This window comes from Erinaceus europaeus, chromosome 1 (assembly GCF_950295315.1).
Source record: "Erinaceus europaeus chromosome 1, mEriEur2.1, whole genome shotgun sequence".
NCBI lineage: Eukaryota > Metazoa > Chordata > Mammalia > Eulipotyphla > Erinaceidae > Erinaceus > Erinaceus europaeus.
Window position 1 is genome coordinate 138275772 of NC_080162.1, and position 17697 is coordinate 138293468.

Below are 17697 nucleotides of genomic sequence, written 5' to 3' on the forward strand. Positions count from 1 at the left end.
AAAAGAGGGATTGTGAATAAGTTCAAATGCAAAGCTACGAAAGCATGACATCTCTTGCTCTGAGAAGATCAGACTTGGGGAGAATCAGTAGTCTAATTTCTAACAAAATCATTCTAGTGTACATTTTAAATATATGGTTTAAATGGGTCTTCATTTTAGGCTGTTTGGCACCCAAACTTTTTTATCTTTGACTATGATGATAAATTTACATGGCAGGACATAAATGAAGGAGGAAATAGGTAAGTTAGATCACTCTCTCTCGGGAAGCCAAAGTAAACTGGCATTCAGACTTCTATCTTTCACCAGCCCGTTTCTCTATATCAAATATCATGAAGCCACAACACAGAGTACAGTACAAGGGTCTCAGGGTAATTTTTGAACTGATTTTTTTTTTCCCAGATATGATCCTGCCGAAGAGATCTTAGCTCAACTCTGTGTCTTCCCCGTGTTATGTGCTATCGCACGTTTCCCAAACTGGCATCGACAAGTATTCACTTGAGAGGAACCACTTAATCTGGACATTTCACATCTCTCAAAAGTCAAAAAAAACCCATGTCACCCGCCTTATGACAACAATAATAACACAAAAGACATAAACCTTTTGTAACAGGAAAGCTGCTATTAAAAGCAGTGCATAAAATAAATGGCTAAGCATTTACTAAGGTACCAGATACATTTCAAGTGGCTGTAATAATCACCATAAAATGCAGTATGAAATAGAAAAAGAAACCATGATGGATAAGCTTTAAAAGTCTGAAAAAACACTTTAAATATTAAAACAGAACCAGAGGAACTATAAGAAGCTAATGTACTGATTTTCTATATTTATAATATGACTGATTTCAATTAGCTATTAAACTATGTATCTTACTACTTAACAAGTATAGCCATGAAAAGGTTACCTGAATTCCTTTAGAAAAACAGATGATTGTTTTCTTCCTTTATTGGGGGATTAATGTTACATTCGACAGTAAAACACAGTCGTTGGTACATGTGTACCATTTCTCAGTTTTCCACATAACACTCTAACCCCCCCATCTAGGTCCTCCTTTGCCATCATGCTCCATGACCTTAATAATCCCCCCATCCCCACACATACAAAACAAACCCAGTTCAAGTTCTGCATTGTGATTCTTTTTCTGTTCTTATTTTTCAACTTCTTTGAGTGAGATCATCCCATATTCACCCTTCTCTTTCTGGCTGATCTCACTTAACAGGATTCCTTCAAGCTCCACCCAGGATGAGGTAAAGGTGAATTCACCTTTTTGTTTTTTTAATTTATTTTTAATTAATTAATTAATTAATTAATGTATTATTGGATAGAGACAGAGAGAAATTGAGAAAGAGAGGGAGAGAGACAGAGAGATACCCACAGCACTGCTTCATCATTCATGAAGCTTTCCCTCTGCAGGTGGAGACCAAGGGCTTGAACCTGGGTCCTTGTGCACTGTAGTATGTGCACTTAACCAGGTGTACCACCACCTGGCCCCTGTTTTTTAATTTCTTTATTGAGGGATTACTGATTTACAGTTGACAGTAAAATATAATAGTTTCTACATGCATAACATAACATTTCCACATAACAATACAACCCTCACTAAGTCCTCCTTTGCCATCATGTTCCAGGAACTGAACACTCTCCCCCCCTCCAGAGTCTTTTACTTTGGTGCAACATAGCAAGTCCAGTCCCAAGTTCTGCACTGTGTTTCCCCTTCTGTTCTTGTTTTTCAACTTCTGTCTCTGATTGAGATCATTCTATATTCACCCTACTCTTTCTGACTTATCTCATTTAACATGATTCCTGCAAGCTCCATCCAAGATGAGGTAAAGAAGGTGAATTCACCATTTTGATAGCTGAGTAGTATTCCATTGTGTATACAGGCCACAACTTGCTCGGCCATTCATTTGTTGTTGAACACCTAGATTACTTCCAGGTTTTGGTTATTACAAATTGTGCTTCTATGAACATAGGTATACACAAATCTTTCTGGATGAGTGTGTTTGGTTCCTTAGGATATATCCCCAGGAGAGGAATTGCAGGGTCATTGGGTAGGTCCACTGCTAGTTTTCTGAGAGTTCTCCAGACTGCTCTCCACAAAGGCTGGACTAATCAACATTCCACCAGCAGTGCAGGAAGGCTCCTTTGTACCCAAATCCAGGAAAGAGATGATTTTATATTATTTTAAAATAACCCATGTATAAATTTTTATGATTTTTAAAAAAGTTTTATTTATCATTGATAATAGGGGAGTAGAGAGAGAGAACCAGAGTGTCATTTTGGCTTAGACAGAGGATTGAAGCCAAGACCTACACTATCTCCCAAGGCACCAAAAATCATTTTTACTTATTTCAATTTTCAACTAGAATTGGAGAACAAGAAATATTATTTTTCAATATAAAATGACAGTTACCTGTGCCCAACTAAATATTAAATTTTAATGATAAAGATTTGTATTGGAAACATATAAGATCACCGTCCACAAGTCTTTAAGCAATAAATAGATACTCATAAGAAAAATCAACCATTTTATTAAACCCATGCATGGGGAGTTTAGTGATATTATTGGTGACACCTGCTTTCTTCTGTTTTTAAGTATCAGATTCAGCCCTACTCTTATACTACTCTCTAACTTCATGGGAAAGACATGTGTGTTAAGTTATTTACTTGTTTATATATTATGTTTACCAAAGCACTGCACAGCTCTGGTTTATGGCAATGCTAGGGATGTATTCTAGGACCTTAGAGTCTCAGGCATAAAAGTCACTTTGCATAACCATTACGCTGTCTCCCCAACTTGTTTTAAATTATTTAATACATACTTATTAATGCCACATAATTTTCTACACATTAAAACAGTTATTATAATTTCCAATAGATAATATGAGAAGTAGACATTGATAAATTAAGTTTTCTCTTTTTAAAAATATTATCTTTATTGGATAGAGACAGAAACCAAAAGGGAAGGGTGAGACAGAAGGAAAGAGACAGAGAAATATCTGCAGTACTGCTTCACCACTTTAAAAGTTTTCCCTCTTCAGGTTTGGTCTGGGGGTTTGAACCTGGGTTCTTGTGCACTGCAACATGTGCTCTCAACCATATGCACCACCACCCAGCCCTCACTTAAGTCCGCTACATTAATGTTTGAGGTAAAGTAAATCACTTGATTCACCATGTCAGAATCTTCAACTGCTTTCATAGACAAATCAAATCACATTTGATGGTAGGAATATGAAGAGGTGAGTGTGTGTGTGTGTGTGTGTGTGTGTGTGTGTGTGTGTAGGATAAAGATACAAATTGGGAGGTTATAGAGTGTGAAAGTGGCATAGGAGGAAGAGTACAGTCATTTGTTTTCTAGGTAAATAATGAAGGAGACAATGACATTTGGGCAAGATTCTTTTTTCCTGGTGTTTTTTTTTTTTTTTTTTTTTTTGCCAGCAGGGTTATAATGGTATTCTAAGCCTGAATGATTCTGCCACTCTCAATGAACTCCATTTTTTGACATAGAGGATAACAGATAAAGGGAAAAGGAAGGGAGAGAGATTACAGCATTTCTCTCTCTCTTTCTGCTATCTTTATTTATTTATTGGACAGAGATAGCCATAAATCAAAAGGGAAGGGGGTGAGAGAGAAAAAAGACAGCAAGACACACCTGCAACACTGTTTCAATATTTGCAAAGTTTTCCCCCTGCAGGTGGGCCTGGGGGCTCAAACATAGGTCCTTGAGCATTGTAACATGTGCTCTAAATCAGGTGCATTACCACCAGGCCCCCAGCATTTCTCTACCTACAGGTGCTGCTATGTGGTGGCTGAAGGATCAAAGCTGGGTGTTTAGTTCATAATAAAGTGTGCACTCTACTAGGTGAGCTATATCCCAGCCCCCAAAGTAAGACCATTTGATAGATAAACAACAAGACTTTGCAGCTGTTGAGAATAACATTACAAAGCCAGCTGTATGTAAGAGTTATCTTTACAAGAAGTAGTGACTGGTTATGGGGGAATTTTCTTTGGTTTAAAGGAAAGAAAAGGAAAACACAGAGTGAAAACTGAACTGGGTGTGGTGTACTGCGGCAAAGAACTCTTGGGGAGGGATTGGGAATTGAGGGGCTGGAGAGGATATGAGGACCCTGGTATATGATGCTGGAGAGGAATTTAAGTGGTAGGTAAATGTTTTGCAGACACCTATCATGGGGAGACAAGAACTTGTATCCATGTCCAACAACTGAATTGTAAACCATTAAGCCCCCACTATAATTATAAAATAAATACGTAAATAAAAAGAACAAAAACCCAGTGAATATTTTTTGCCCCTGTTGTTTTATTTGTTGTAGTTATTATTTTTGTTGTTACTGATGTCGTCATTGTTGGATGGGACAGAGAGAAATAGAGAGAGGAGGGGAAGACAGAGGGGGGAGAGAAAGATAGACACCTGCAGACCTGCTTCACCAGGATCCTTATGCTGGTCCTTGCACTTTAGGACACGTGCGCTTAACCTGCTGCGCTACCGCCCGACCTCACCAGTGAATTTTTAAAGTGGTAAACTATGAAAAAAACTACTACCACTTCTGCAAATAATGCAACACTCCTTCCTTGCTCAGTCTTTAAATATATTTTCAGATGAAGCTGCTACAGATCAAAGTTGAAATCATTTTTGAGGACAAATACCTTACAGACAACAATGACCATTTACTTAGCTCTGTCTCCAAGTTCTTCTACTCTTGGGGTAGTCAATAATCCATATTTCTTTAACATCACAGAGTTCCCTAGGATGCTGGATCTAGAGATCTAACATGAAACAGTTCTGGGCAAAGTGAAATGAGTCATCTTCTAACCCACCACAATGGAATATTAGTAGTTTACATCCTTTGAAAATCTACTAAATATTGAGCATTATTAACTTCATCTGAACTCCTTTTTAGCTGCATATAACACCAGAAGGTAGGCTTTTGCATTTCCCCCATTTCTGTACACAAATTAAGATTTAGAGAAGTTGACTGTGTGCTGTGAGTAAAAACTAATTAGTATCATTTCCTTTAATTTTTTAATGATTATCTTCATTCACTGGATAGAGATAGCCAGAAATTGAGAGAGTAGGGGATGACAGAGAGGGAGAGGGAGAAAGAATGAGAGGCACCTGCAGCCCTGCTTGACCACTTGTAAAGCTTTCCCCCTGCATGTGGGAACTGGGGACTTGAGCCTGGGTCCTTAAGCATGTGCACTCAACCAGGTGTGCTGTCACCGGGACCCAATATTGTTTCCTTATAGTTAGTTAAGCAGCACAGGTTTTAACTTTGTTAAATATTATGTGTAGATACAGGTAGAATCTAATTTAGTAAGAAACTGAGTTGAACGGAAAACAATTTATTTGGCCCCATATCAATGAGAAAAAAAGATACATATACACAAAGTTCTGAAAATGTGCTTAGTGTGTGATGCAAAAAATATGTTTTCCCCAAAAGGATCTGTTATTACAGTTTTGAGGTGCTAAGTCAATTACTTTCTGAAGAAGTCAACTACTGTAGAGATTGACTGGCTTCAAAGAAGACTAGTGTGAGAAAAATGTGAGCTTAGACTGTATAAAATCTACACACCAGTACAATTCATCAGTAGAAACTAACAGTGTTATCCACATTGATCACTAGGTTCATTGTCTCATTTCCACTATATCATAAGGATTCATACAAACCCTGAGTGTTAAGAGCTAGAAGCAAATCTGAAGTTCAATGATATTTCTAATTTCTCAAATGAAGAAATAAGAACACATTATTTATCCAGCATCCTACAGAGAATACAGCTGACAGAACATCCAGGGATTGAAAAAAAAAAAAAAAAGGTGTGGGGGTTAAGCCGTAGCACAGCAGGCTAAGCATACACCGTGCAAGGTGCAAGGGCTGGCACAAGGATTCCAGGTCTGCAGTTGTCTGTCTTTCTCTCCCCCTGTCTTCCCCTCCTCTCTCGATTTCCCTCTGTCCTATCCAACAACAATAACAATAACAACAACAACAAGAATAACAAAAATGGGGAAAAATGGTCTTTCCAGGAGCATTGAATTCATAGTGCAGGCACCAAGCCCCAGAGTTAACCCTGGAGGCAAAAAAAAAAATTGATGGAAAAATGATGATCTCTGAAACATATAAAGACCCTAATCCTCTAGAGTCTAACATTTATCCTTCTTGCAAAATAAACTAATAAAAGAATTTTAATGATATGGTAAAGTTGGTGACCATAAAGATGATTCTTCCTAGATTATTTAATGCATCAGTGCTAAAAGTATTGGAAAAATGAAAAACTGTAGTTCAGAGAGGCTTGGAATGAAAAAGATTCCACTTGGCTTAGCAAAATAATTCACTCAGATAGCGTGCTGCTTTGCCATGTGAGAGTTAGAGGTTTGAGTCTGCCCTGACCACACTGAAGGAAACTTTGGTACTGTGGTCTCTCTCACAAAAAAGGCATGGGGGGGAGAGATAGCATAATAGTTATGCAAAGAAACTCTCATACCTGAGGTTCCAAAGTCTCAAGTTAAATCCCCTGCACCATCATAAACCAGAGATGAGCAGTGCTCTGGCTAAAAAACAAACAAACAAACAAACCCCCCAAAAAACCACTCCATCTTTCCCTTACCTTTGCCCCCTTGAAGGTAACATCCTGAGGCCATGAATTCAGGGTTGTACTAGTGCCTTGACATTGGGAATAACCTTTAGTTATAGGAAGTGAGAAGTACAGATTTGGAATCAGGTGGTGGCACACCTGGTTGAGCGCCTGGTCCCCACCTGCAGGGGGAAAGCTTCACAAATGGTGAAGCAGTGCTCTCCCTTTCTGTCTTCCCCTTTCCTCTCAATGTCTCACAGTCTCAATGCAATAAATAAATAAGTAAAGATAATCAAAGTTAAAAAGTAGTAAATATGGATTTTAATTCTGTGATTTCCAGAATGTGAATCTGTCAACAACCCAAGTGAGCAAGACATCAATACTTCCCTAGAATCTTCAAAAAGGACTGCAGACTGCTGTCACTTTGATCTTAGTGTGGAGAGATACATGATGATCTTCTGCTTCTCAGAGCTAAAATATAAAGGTGTGTTGTCACAAGACACTAAATTTGTAGAAATTTGGTTTGGCAGCAAGAGAAAACTAACACAAAAAGTGTTCAAATTTACAGGTTTTTAAAAATATATAGTTAAATTCTATTTCTTTATTATTGGGCAGAAATGGAAAGAAAGTGAGAGAGGAGGAGGAGATATAGATGGAAAGAGATAGACACTTGCAGTCCTGCTTCATCACTCATGAAGTTTTCCCCTGCAGGTAGGGACCAGGGGATTGAACTGGGGTCCTTGTGCACTGCAGTTTGTGTTTGTGTGTGTGTGTGTGTGTGTGTGTGTGTGTGTGTGTGTGTATGCTTAACCAGGCGTGGCACCACCTGGCCCCCAAAAGTTACTTTCTTATCAAATTGCCCAAGAGCAAAACAATTTTTTTTGGCTGCAACAACACCAAATCTATAACACCATTCTTCAGTCAGTGTCTCTGTTTAATGTGCTTGTTTTAGAGCAGGAAAAATGCATTGATAACTGTAGTAATTTCAGTTGATATCTATTATTCACCTTTGAACTTACTGTGGAAGTGTTGCAGAAAGGACATTACTGAGTTAAGTTTGAATTTTCATACATGCTCTGTGATGAGAAAATCACTAAACTTGAATGCTCTTGGGAACACATGTCTGAAAAATGGGAATAGAGGGCTGGGGAGACAGCATAATGGTTATGCAAAAAGACTTTCATGCCTGAGCCTCTGAAGTCCCAGGTTCAGTCCCCAGAGCCATCATAAGCCAGAGCTGAGCAGTGCTCTGGTGTCTGTCTCTGTCTCTGTCCTCTCTCCCTGTGTGTGTGTGTGTGTGTGGTGTGTGTGCATGTAAGTGCATGTCTTTCTCTGTATCTCTCATTAAAAGAAATAAAACATATTTGTAAATGGTAATAGTAATGTAGGTCTTGAAGGTTGTTGTTTAAAAGGTTTAGTACATTTCAAATGCACACTAAACTTCTGAATGTGAATACTTAGTTTAAGAAGATGTGAAAAACTTTTCTTTTATCTCCTCTAGTACTCAAGCACTGGCAATATCTGCAATAATTAGTTTAGAAGTCCAGACAAAAAAAAAGCTCTGATTATCCAATTTAAAGGCGGTGTTAGTCATTAGTACATTTGATCAATTACCTCTAACACTAAGTTTCCAGAAATTCATAACTTATTGATCACAAATCATGAAGGGGAAATACTTGAGAGGCTGGGTAGTGGTGCATCTGGTTAAGCACACATGTTCCAATACATAAGGACTTGGGTTCAAGCCCCTAGTCCTCACCTGTAGGGGGAAAGCTTTGCAAGTGGTGAAGCAAGGCTACAGGTGTCTCAGTCTCTCTCCTTCTCTATAACCCTTCCCTCTCAATTTATGGCTATCTCTATCTAATAAATAAATAAAGATAATAGAAAAAAATTAAGAAAGTCAATGGGCTCACTTCTCCTGAAGTAATCATGGAAACAAGTAAGGAGAAAAACCCTTATATAAAGGTCAGATAACATGAGAAAGAAATAATTAATGCAAAATGCTGTTGCCATGTGATGATTGCTTGCAACCTCAGCAAAACGCAGCTTATTCTCACTATACAAAGGTTTTCTACTCTCTGTATGTATGTGTGTGTAGAGGGAAAGGGTCCTGAAATAAACCATGAGGGTTTTTTTGCAGGTTAAAGTTTACACCTTTATCTCTATCTGAGCAGTATCTTTCTGCAAGACTTCAATTCATTGTATAAAACAGGAGCCCTGCATCCAGTTAATGTGGGATATTTTAGAAAGCAAGAGAAATACTGTGTACTTCTGAGACTCAATATTGTTTGATGAGGAAAACTCTGCATTCCTGGACACTGTTAAGAACCCAGAGTTTAATGCTTAGAGAGTCTACTAGTAGACAAACTTGACAAGGACAAAAATGGGTCAGAAGTGTCATTTCTTAGGAATAATTAGAATCATCTAATGTGGATAAAAGAGGTCAAACTAGCACCCACTTCTCACTAACCTTTGGAGTTGCTGGACCGACAAAGGAGGAAGCCTTCAATAAATGTTTATACTCAAGTCAAAAGGTTAATGGAGATAAAAAGAAGACAGTGCAAGGTACAGAACAGAGGATAATTCTAACCCAAGAAACTGGTGACATAATGCTGCCTTAGGAATCCCAAATTTGGCTGGAAATAAATGGTACAGGCTTCCAAAATGAGGTATTAAGACAAGTTTAGAAGTCTTGAGGAAATATGACCCATGATAAAAGTTTGACATTACAGACTTTTAGTAAAAGTAGAAGTGTCATTTGATGGGAAAAGTGTCCTCCATGGACATCAGAATTATAATAAACCTTTATTAAAACTAGTTCCATTATTTTCTGCTTGATGGTGATAAAAAGGCTCTTGTGTTGTTTCTATAATTGAGTAAGAGTTGAAAAGAACTGAGGAGTGTTTGGAAATTTTCTAGTTGTTTTAACAATTCATAGCTGTTTTTCTTTTTTGACATATTAAAAGCAAATGCAAGAGTAGATATAGACAATTTCAAATTACTTTAGTATCAAATTTATATAGTTACAATCTTCAAAACATATGCACACTTTTGGCCCTTAGCAACAATGTGTCATCACCAATATCTTCCAGTCTGATTTATTTTCTAATGGAAAAAACAGGCTGTGTGTGATTTTTCTTTGTACTACTAAAGGGATTTTTTTTTTTTTTTTTAACCAGAGCACTGCTCTGCTCTGGTTTGTAGTGGTACCTGAGACTGAACCTGGAACATTGGAGTTTCAGAAGATATTCGCATAATCATTATGCTATCTGCCCCCACTCTAGAGGGAAACATAATAAAAAGTCTCAGTTAATGAAATCAGACAGTTCTCCACATCTGAATTCAATTCAATTAGAAAAACACTTTCACAAGTGATGAAGCTGGGCTGCAGGTGTCTCTCTCCCTCTTTACCATCCCCCTCCCTCTCAATTTCTGACTGAGTCTATCAAATAAATAAATAAAGATAAAAGAACAATGTTATACATAGAAAAACCTAAGGAACCCAGAAAGAAGCTTTTGGAAATCATCAGGCAATACACCTTATGTTGTCAGGCTACAAAATTAACATACAAAAGACAGTGGCATTCCTCTATGCAAACACTAAGTTAGAAGAAGATGAAATCCAGAAATCAATTACTTTTACTATAGCAACAAAAACAATAAGATATCTAGGAATAAACCTAACCAAAGAGGTGAAAGATCTGTGTACTGAAAATTATGAGTTACTACTCAAAGAAATTAAAAAAGACACAAAGAAGTGGAAAGATACTCCATGTTCATAGGTTGGAAGAATTAACATCATCAAAATTAATATACTACCCAGAGCCATATACCAATTTAATGCTATCCCCATCAAGATCCCAACCACATTATTTGGGAAAATAGAACAAATGCTACAAATGTCATCTGGAACAAGAAAAAACCCAAAATTGACAAAACAATCTTGAGAAGAAAGAACAGAACTGGAGGCATCACACTCCCAGATCTCAAATTGTATTATAGGACCATTGTCATCAAAACTGCTTGGTACTGGAACATGAATAGACACACTGACCAACGAAATAGAATTGTGAACCCAGAAGTAAGCCCCCACACCTATGGACATCTAATCTTATACAAAGGTGCCCAGACTATTAAATGAGGAAAGCAGAGTCTCTTCAACAAATGGTGTTGGAACAAATGGGTTGAAACATGCCGGAGAATGAAACTGAACCACTGTATTTCACCAAATACAAAAGTAAATTCCAAGTGGATCAAGGACTTAGATGTTAGACCAGAAACGATCAGATATTTGAGGAAAATATTGGCAGGACTCTTTTCCACATAAATTTTAAAGACATCTTCAATGAAACAAATACGATTATAAAGAAGACTAAGGCAAGTATAAACCTATGGGACTACATCAAATTAAAAAGCTTCTGAACAGCAAAAGAAACCACTACCCAAAGAGACACCTCACAGAATGGGAGAAGATCTTTACATACATACATACATCAGACAAGAGGCTAATAACCAAAATATATAAAGAGCTTGCCAAACTCAATCACAAGAAAACAAATAACCCCATCCAAAAATGGGGAGAGGTCATGGACAGGATATTCACCACAGAGGAGATCCAGAAGGCCAAGAAACACATGAAAAAATGCTCCAACTCTTTGATTGTCCGAGAAATGCAACAATGAGATACCACTTCATTCCTGTGAGAATGCCATACATCAAAAAAGGTAACAGCAGCAAATGCTGGAGAGGTTGTGGGGTCAAAGGTTGTGGGAATGTAAATTGGTCCAACCTCTGTGGAGAAAAGTCTGGAGAACTCTCAGAAGGCTAGAAATGAACCTACCCTATGATCCTGCAATTCCTCTCCTGGGGTTATATCCTAAGGAACCCAACACACCCATCCAAAAAGATCTCTGTATATAACTATGTTCATAGCAGCACAATTTGTAATAGCCAAAACCTGGAAGCAACTCAGGTATCCAACAACAGATGAGTGGCTGAGCAAGTTGTGGTCTATATACACAATGGAATTCTACTCAGCTATTAAAAATGGTGACTTCACCGTTTTCAACCGATCTTGTATGGAACTTGAAAAAAATCATGTTAAGTGAAATAAGTCAGAAACAGAAGGATGAATACGGGATCTTCTCACTCTCAGGCAGAAGTTGAAAAACAAGATCAGAAGAGAAAACACAAGTAGAACCAGAACCAAAGTAGATTTGGCGTATTGCACCAAAGTAAAAGATTCTCTCTGATCTGATTTGGGTGGGGTGAGTGGGGGAGAGAATAGAGGTCCAAAAATGATGACAGAGAACCTAGTGGGGGTTGTGTTGTTATATGGAAAACTAAGTAATGCTCTGCATGTACAAACTATTGTATTTACTGTTGAATGTAAAACATTAATTCTCCAATAAAGAAATTAAAAAAAAAAAAACAGAGAAACACTCACTATACAGGTAACTGTGCAAAGTTTCTAGTGACAATTAGCTTGAATTTTTTAAATGTCCTTCACTTGGATAGTGCACTGTTTTGCCATCTGCACAAGCCATGTTTGAGCCTGTTCACTGTTGCTTTGAAGGACATTTCTGTGCTGTGGTTTTCCCCCACCCCCAGCCCCCATCTCTGCCTTTCTACCTCCATGCCTCTATTTGAAAACTCAACCTGTGACAGTAAAGCACTAGAGACAACCAGATTAAATTTCTAGTTTACGTAGAATGGGAAGAAATGTCAAATAATTTCAATAATTTAAGGTATGGTTTATAGTTTCAATATTTCTGGTCTGACTGGAATTACTAATGGGAAGACTTCCACCTCACAAAATTGATTCTTAATATATATTCAGGAAAAATTCGTATCATACAATGTAAAAAAGTTTTAGTTTGATGCTTCTCCTTTTTAAATCTTTATTTATTTATAGAATAGAGACAGCCAGAAATCGAGAGGGAAGGGGGTGATAGAGACAGAAAGACACCTGCAATACTGCTTCACCACTCACAAATCTTTCCCCCTGCAGGTGTGAACCTGGGCTTGAACCTGGGTCCTGTGTGTTGTAATATATGTGCACAACCAGGTGTACCACCACCCAGTCCACAATTTGATGCTTCTCTGTTGAAGCATGTCTTAATTTTTAATTTATTAGAAAACAGCGTATCATTTTAAACAACAGAATCACTCAACTCCATGTGGTCCTACTAAAGGGTGAATATTATTTGTAGGATGACAGAAGACCAAGTTCTCAGAGATAACATCCAAATATTCACCATGACAAATTAATGCTAGGCACTGACATATGATTAAGTCTATTCTGTTTTTCACTAAAAACAGAATGAAATGATGGTCATGTAGGTGGTTTAGAAGGTTCAGTATCTGGCTCTTTGTCTGACTTTAAGTAAGTACATCTTAAAAATTAAAAATAGAGGGGCCAGGCAGTGGCGCACCTGGTTGAGCACACATGTTTCAATGTGCAAGGACCGGAGTTCTCCCCACCTGCAGGGAGAAAGCTTTGCAAGTGGTAAAAGCAGGGCTGGAGGTGTTTCTCTGTCTTTCTTCCTCTCTATCCCCCGTCCCTCTTGATTTCTGTCTCTATCCAATAAAGAAATGAAGGTAATAAAATGGTTTAAAATAAATAAATAAAAATAGAATACAATGGCTATTGAACTACTGGGCTATATCCTGAGAGAGATTTTCAACCTTCTTCTCAATTATTATGTTAAATAATAAGGGGTGTGTGTTGGGGGGGGGCTTGGAGGGTGCTCAGTTAACTATATGTGTTATCATGCATAATGACTCACATTCAAGCCCATGGGTCCCCAACTGCAGGGGGAAAGCTTCATGAGCGGTGAAGCAGTGATCCAGGTGTCTGTCTCTCTCCCTTTGCATTCCTGTTTCCTCTCAATTTCTCTGTCTTATCAAATTTAATATGTAAGGTTTAAAGTAAAATTGAAATATAGTATGTGTACATGTATTGTGCAAATAAATTTTAAACAGTGATTTAAAAAAAAAAACTTTCCCATTTGTTTTGTTTTTCCACAGGGGTTATCACTGGGACTCAGTGCCTGGAAAGTTCACTGCACCCAGTGGCCATTTCTTTAAAAAAATTTTTTATTGGGGCCTTGGGTAGGAAGACAGAGAAGAGAGACACCTGTAACACTGCTCCATTGCTCCTGAAGCTTTCCCTTTGGAGACAGTAACTGGGGATTTGAACTCAGATCACTGCACAGTGTGTGTGCTTTACTAAGTGTACTATCACCCAGACTTGAATTTCCCAATTTTATGCCAAGAGTTTAGTTACAGTTATAATGAAAAACAGTAAAAATCAGTTCATTGTTTTAATAATTTGCTGTGATGGTCATGTTTTTCAATTCAAGTTCAAACCAATTTGGAATACTTTAAATTAGCCCTTGTAAAAAGTAAAAAGGATATCAGGAATATGATGTAACAAGAACCACTACTCTACACCATCAGACACAAAGTTCATGAACGGAAGTATCAGGAAAATTTCACTAGAATTCTGATTTTCTTGAAAGCTATTCTTTTTTTTTTTAATTTTATTTATTTATTTATTCCCTTTTGTTGTCCTTGTTGTTTTATTGTTGTAGTTATTATTGATGTCATCGTTGTTGGATAGGACAGAGAGAAATGGAGAGAGGAGGGGAAGACAGAGAGGGGGAGTGAAAGACAGACACCTGCAGACCTGATTCACCGCCTGTGAAGAGACTCCCCTGCAGGTGGGGAGCCAGGGGCTCAAACCGGGATCCTTCCATCCTTCTTCCGGTCCTTGTGCTTTGAGCCACCTGCGCTTAACCCGCTGCGCTACTGCCCGACTCCCTCTTGAAAGCTATTCTATAAGGTACCTCTTAAGGACAGCATCATGAGAGTAAAATTCCAGAGAACTGGTGCTAACAAAATGTCTTCAAGTTTGTGGTATGTGGGATCTCAAACATGGTAAGAGACTTCTCAAAAACAAAATGAGTGTGAAATAAAATGACAACATTCTTGGCTACTAAATCCCTACTCCTTATGTCAAAGACAGTTTTACCTCTAACAACCAAAAATTTAAAATAATCATTATTTCCAAGGTATATTTTCTTTGAGCTCTCAAAATTGTTGAAACATATCATTGTAAAATGACTCACTGATTAAATAAAGAAATCCCAGCATAAGAAATGTTGGCCTTTTAATAAAGAGGCCACAAATAGCTCTGTATATACAGGTCATTGAAAATAATCTCTACTTCCAAATTAAAAAAAAAAAAACATTGTTTCGTGGTATTTAAAGGAAAATAACAAAGTTACTATTCAATACCACATTAGAGATATTTCATTTTTCAAATAAGAAGTCTCAAGAAGACTAATAAACACTAAAGTTATCTAGATATTCATTATACTTCCATTTTCAAAAAAAGAATAGACTCATGTCTCTTTTCCTTTTGCCAACTTGACTCCCACAGTCTCATCTGTTCTTCACATACATTTGGCTCCAAAGAGGAACTACTCCCTCAAAGCTGGCAACCATTAACTTCAACCTTTTATTTTATACAGCTCGGAAAGTCACAGAGTGTTTAAGGAGTGTTGTTATGCTCCTGGCAGAATTTCTGGGCTTGTACCTAGTGCAATGTGCAAAAGAATGTCAGTACTGAAACCCTGGAAGGAAAAAAAAAAGTAAATTACTCTGAGTAGCCTTCCTTACACAAGGGTGTCACATAAACCTCTGACTCAGGGTTCAGAGATCTATAAAGCTCTGGTCTCTGCTCTGTGATTTGGGGCCAATCACTTAACCTCTTATGGTCTCAGCTTCATCTTCCGCAAGAGGATCTCATATGTCCTTACAACCTGCAATTGTACCACTGAAAGATTTCCTATCTCCAACTTTTGTCAAGCCTAAACTCAGATCCTGAGTGAAGAGAGAAGACATGTGGAAAATTTAATGCACATGGCTTAAAACTAATCAAGAAAATGAACCTATGTACTCAAATTTACTTTATTTGAGTACTCTAAAACTAAAGAGATGGGTGTAGTCAGAGAAAGTAGTATGGTCAAAGTAAAAATATTAGTATGAAGAATGTAAGATGCCTTTAATAAATGTTTTAAAAATATTTTTATTCATTATTATTGGATAGAAAAAGAGGGAAATTGAGAGGAGAGGGTGAGATAGAGGGAGAGAGACAGATACCTGCCCTGCTTCACCACTCATGAAGCTATCCTCCTGCAAGTGGGGACCAGAGGCTTGAACCTGAGTACTTGGACATTGTCATGTGTGTGCTTAATAAGGCAATCAATAACCTATTTACATAAGTAAACAGTGGTAAATTCTATTCAGTAGTCTCTTTCTGAGAGCATTCTGTGAAAGAGAGAAGAAACTCTCTCCTAGAAATCTTTCTCAGATACCAAGCTATACCTTTCGCTCATGAACTAGTCTACTATAATATGTAATTAATTTTTTGGCTATCCTTAGACTGTCTAACATTATTTTAGACATCTTAACCTCAGTCAAAACAACAAAAATATATATATATATATATATATATGTGGTATATATATGTATATGGTATATATATATGTATATGGTATATATATATATAGTATATATATTTTACTTTGGATATATATATATCCAAAATAAAATCATTTTGATACCCATAGTGATTTAAAACCAAATATAAAGTTTTCCATTTCAATTATAAGTTGTCATGATTTACAACCTTATGTCCCTTGTAACTTATTAAGAACTCACCTACACCTATACTATGAATTTAAAATACCTATGATACCATAACATTTGAAATTATTAATGAAAGGAAGTCTACAGAAAAACTCAAAGATTGGGGGTGGGGTCACCTATTTAAGTGCACACATTACCATGTGTGAGAACCAGTGGCCAAGCCCTTGATCCCCACCTGAAGGGAGAACCCTTTAGGGGGCAGTAAAGCAGTTCTGCTGGTGTCTTTTTCTCTTTCCCTTTTTGTCTCTCTCTACTCTCAGTTTCTATCTGTCCTATCAAATATTTAAAACAAAAGAAAAAAGAAAGAAAAATAGCTACCAAAAGTGATAGATTCATAGATTCAATGACCCCCACTGGTAGCCCTGGGGCAATAAAAACAAACAACAACAAAAACTCCTTAAAGACCAGGAATGTGGAAAACCAAAAGGGAAACTGTTAAAGTATATATTAAGTGTTGTAACATATAGTACTTGGTACACAGTTTGTTTCCAGGAGGCAGATTTTTAAGAAATAAATCATTGAAGGAGTTGGGTGGTAGCGCAGAGGGTTAAGCGCAGGTGGCACAAAGCGCAAGAACAGGTGTAAGGATCCCAGTTCAAGCCCCTGGCTCCTCACCTGCAGGGGAGTCACTTCACAGGCGTGAAGCAGGTCTGCAGGTGTCTATCTTTCTCTCTCCTTCTCTATCTTTCCCTCCTCTCTCCATTTCTCTCTGTCCTATCCAACAAGGACGACATCAGTAACAACAATAATAACTACAACAAAAAGGCAACAAAAGGAAATAAATAAATATAAAAAATATTTTAAAAAAAGAAATAAATCATTGAAAGTTGGGTCGAAAACCTCCAAACCTTGGCAAACCAGTCAGCAAAATTGTGAAGGTCAAACAAAGATTATTTAATCTGTAAGACACTGTGTGACAAAAGCTTATGTTACTAAAGTAACACTGACAATGGTGGATGGTTTCCAAAAATGTTCTGCATTTTACAGAGTAGCCAAGCTTCTAGCTGAGTAGGGGTTTGAACATCAATTCAACTAGGAGGTTACTTGCACTTGAGGAAAATGAGAGAGGACACCCACCAGGGATGTGTATCTCTTACACACTCTATCCTAAATGGACTTTTGCTCAGTATACTGTCATTCGGTCAATTCACAGTATACTATAAGGTCAGAACTGTGTGAGATAAACCTTGATGAACACAAGACCTGTACTATTTCTCAAAACAAACAGACAAAACAGAAATACACATAAAAACATCATTAATGGTACATATTAGAAAATATACTTAAATAATACTAACACAACATATTGATGTTAGGGGCAGTTTAAGGGGCAGTGACTTCCCCCACACATGAACATGCAGGGAGGCTTCTCTTAGGAAGGGCACTGGAAGGCA

At 37.5% G+C, this 17697-nt stretch overlaps 1 protein-coding gene across 3 annotated transcripts in view; it reads right to left on the reverse strand.

Moving 5' to 3' along the window:
- Positions 1 to 17697, reverse strand: part of ZFPM2 (zinc finger protein, FOG family member 2) — a 602281-nt gene that overhangs the window by 210648 nt on the left and 373936 nt on the right. The window lies entirely within an intron of this gene.